This window comes from Schistocerca piceifrons, chromosome 1 (genome assembly GCF_021461385.2).
Source record: "Schistocerca piceifrons isolate TAMUIC-IGC-003096 chromosome 1, iqSchPice1.1, whole genome shotgun sequence".
Classification (NCBI taxonomy): domain Eukaryota; kingdom Metazoa; phylum Arthropoda; class Insecta; order Orthoptera; family Acrididae; genus Schistocerca; species Schistocerca piceifrons.
Genome location: NC_060138.1, coordinates 57,377,938 through 57,381,620, shown reverse-complemented (window position 1 = coordinate 57,381,620; position 3,683 = coordinate 57,377,938). Strand labels below are relative to the sequence as shown.

At 43.4% G+C, this 3,683-nt stretch overlaps 1 non-coding gene across 1 annotated transcript; it reads right to left on the bottom strand.

Annotated features, from left to right (window-relative positions):
* Window positions 1–1,357: 1,357 nt before the first annotated feature.
* Trnas-aga lies at window positions 1,358–1,432 on the bottom strand. The gene has a single exon. It is a non-coding gene; the product is annotated as a tRNA-Ser (tRNA).
* Between the last annotated feature and the right edge of the window lie 2,251 nt (window positions 1,433–3,683).

The window sequence follows — 3,683 nt, the reverse complement described above, 5'->3', positions numbered from 1 at the left end:
ACGTCTGAGCCTCAGGACGTGCGCTAGCAGCGCATGTCGGGTGTTTCAAGCGTCAACTTCGCGTCTTAATATCTCGGGATGTAATGGGAATATTGCGATGCAATCAACGCCATTGTGTATGTCATGCTATGGATTGCTGAAGAAAAAATATAGGAGGTCCATTTAAAGAAACATAAGTTTGTGTTAAAAAACACATGCTTTCGTTTTAGAATGTTTCCAAATATGTACATTCATGGGCCCCAGCCCTACATTGATACCGGTGAAAGTCGTTTTCCAATTGCTGTTATTGTTCCAGAGATATTTTGGGTAGACAAGATAGCTGGGACACCCTGTATATCAACGGGGACAAGTGAAAATGTGTGCCCCGACCGGAACTCGAATCCGGGAACTCGAATCCGGACTATCTGGCACACGCCTCCGGCGAGACCCATATTGTCACCTTGTTCTTTCGGACATGTCCGAAAGAACAGACACCATATCCATATAAGTATATAGTTCCGACAATACCGGTCATGACCTTCTTCTTATGTGCGGGTGCACACATATTCCCAGAATTCTTGCGGGACTTGGCAAGAATGTCTTCCACGAGTAATGAGTGTGTTGGGGTGGGACACTTCGAATGTAGTGTGTGGACATACAAGGTGAGAATGTGGGTCTCGCGGGAGGCGTGCGCGAGATAGTCCCTGCAGTCGCACTATCCTCTGTGTCTTCGGTGGATCAGATGGACAGAGCGTCCGCCACGTAAGCAGGAGATCCCGGGTTCGAGTACCGGTCGGGCCACACATTTTCACCCGTCCTCCTTGATATGTATCAACGCCAGTCAAAAGCTGAGGGTATTAATGTAATTCAAATCTGTTTTAAAGATGTTGATCAGGCTGTCCATTTATTACATGGCCCCATTGCTCAATGATTTCAAGGAACGCATGCAATTAATACGCCCATGCAATTATTACGCTTTCAGTCCCATAAAAATACTTTGAAGGGTCGACGATTCTTAACGGACGATAAAGTACAGAATGCATTTACACCCTTCTTCATACAGCAGGAAACGGTGTCATATAAGACGGGTGTCTTCAATCTGGTACGTCGGTCGGATGACTGTCTCAGAGTTCACGGTGATTTTGCCAGACTGGCTTACGGATTATGGGTTATACTGCCTTCGAACGAAAACTTTTCGATTACACCTTATACTTCGACATGACGTGAAATTTAAACCTCGTGCAATCAGTCGTTTCGTCAAACTGCAACTACAGCAATGAAATCCAATACAGCGAGAATATTAGAAACGCTAGAATGAAACTTTCACTCTTCAGCGGAGTGTGCGCTGATATGAAACTTCCTGGCAGATTAAAACTGTCTGCCGGACCGAGACTCGAACTCGGGACCTTTGCCTTTCTCGGGCAAGTGCTCTACCAACTGAGCTACCCAAGCACGCTCCGTTCTCACAGCCGGCCGGTGTGGCCGTGCGGTTAAAGGCGCTTCAGTCTGGAGCCGCGTGACCGCTACGGTCGCAGGTTCGAATCCTGCCTCGGGAATGGATGTGTGTGATGTCAAGTTAGTTAGGTTTAATTAGTTCTAAGTTCTAGGCGACTGATGACCTCAGAAGTTGAGTCGCATAGTGCTCAGAGCCATTTGAACCATCCGTTCTCACAGCTTTAATTCCGCCAGTATCTCGTCTCCTACCTTGCAAACACGAATACCTGTTTGCATTACATCTGTCACATCCGCCTCTGTTAGCAGGTACAGGGTGACAATTATTAAAAAATATGAATCAAAATCGTCATAATTTCTGAACGGTTAGCGTTAGCAGGTTCAAACTGCACGGTTGGCCGCGGAACATGATAAGAATTAGTATGCGCATTATTGTTTGGTTTAGCGACGTAGCCCACTTTCATTTGGATGGGTTCGCCAGTAATCAAAACAGGCGAATTTGGGGGACTGAGAATCCGCATTTCGCTATCAGGATGTCTTCTTCACCCTCAACGGGCGACTATGTGATGTGCAGTGTCCAGTCACGGAGTAATCGGTGTGATGTTCCTTGATGGCACGGTGACTATCGAACGGTACGTGAAGGTTTTGGGAGATGGTTTTATCCCATTTATCCAAAGTGATCTTGATTTCAACTAGATGTGGTTCATGTAAGACGGAGCGCGACCTCATCGAAACAGGAAGCAGGAGAGAGTTGGATGTCCAGGAAGAGCTCTTTGGAGACCCAGAGGCACTGGGGTACCCACAGGCCACTGACATGGGCCTCGATTGGCCGCCATATTCTGCGGATCTGTCTCCTATTTGTGGACCTATATTAAAGACAGGGTATACAGCAATAACCTCAAAACCATTGTTCAGCTGAAAACAGCCATTCAGGAGGTCATCGACGTCATCGATGTTCCAAAGTTTCATCGGCTCATGCAGAATTTCGCTATTCGTCTGCGCCACATCATCGCAAATGCTGGCACGCATATCGAACATGTCATAACGTAAATCCGGATATCTGTAGTGACTTTTACATGTTGAATAAAGTGTGTGCACTCCGTTGTAACTAACTGACGTTTTTTTCTTACAGTTCAATAATTGTCACCATGTAAGTGCTTCTTACACACATTTACGGTGGTTGCGTCGAGACAAATTAAGTGACTACCATATGCTATTGCTTGCTTCATGGGCTCCGCATCCTATAACCTGGTTTCAAATATCAAGTGCTTGTCACATCATTATCGCAACTCAAAGTGACACTTACGCTGTAGCCAAGCTGTCCCCATTCATAATAACAGAACATTCATGAACACTTTTCCTATTGCTACTGACCGCCGGAGGAATAAGCTGCCCTGCACTCTGCACTCAGCTGAATGCGCAATTTCGTTTCAAACATATAACACTTTCATTTGTTAACCTCATTACTTTTCCCGTTAGAAAATAACAGATGTGTCTAGATTCCCTCTGTCAAATAATAAGCAAATACTCCAGTCTTCAGACTTTGTGCTACTTTCTCTTTTCATTTCTCAATCGGCCACACCACTTTCTGTTGCTCTTTCTTGTTAAATTGTAATCTATCAAATTCTTCTTTCTCTCGGTGACCCTTCTCTTAAATCCATAGCTGTCAGCATCCTCTTTATGAATTTACGTGCATGTAATCAGTCTATGTTGTTCCACTTTTCCTGAACAAATAAAACCTGTCGTATTATTATGACATAGATATTTCCAACATCTCTTTTAACAAATGTGTTGTAATGAATGAAAGTATTGACATGCTTGGATGTATGTTATTTTAGGGAAAAAGATTAGATTTTACTAAAAAGTGTGCTTCAGATTTTATCATAAATGAAATAAGACACTGAATTGTTTTTAACGGGCAGGGTAACTTGTTCCAGAGTTGGACACGTGATGTAATCTAGAAAGGCCAAACAAATGAATAAATAAAAAATCAGAAATAAGTGTTTCAATACCTAGTGCACCTAATGTCATTTGTCATTATGATAGAAAATTTTCTCCCGTCATTAATTTTATTCTGTATGTGTCAAAGGAAGAATGCTATTGGAAGAGAGCAATGAGTGGCCGTAATTACAGAAAGACTTCTGATTGGTCAGGAAATTATAGGCGGTTTAGAAAGGTCATGTGTTCGTCTCTGTTGTACCTCCCACGGATTGTTTTAAACAGATTTTTTTTCTGTGCACACGGAAGCAAAC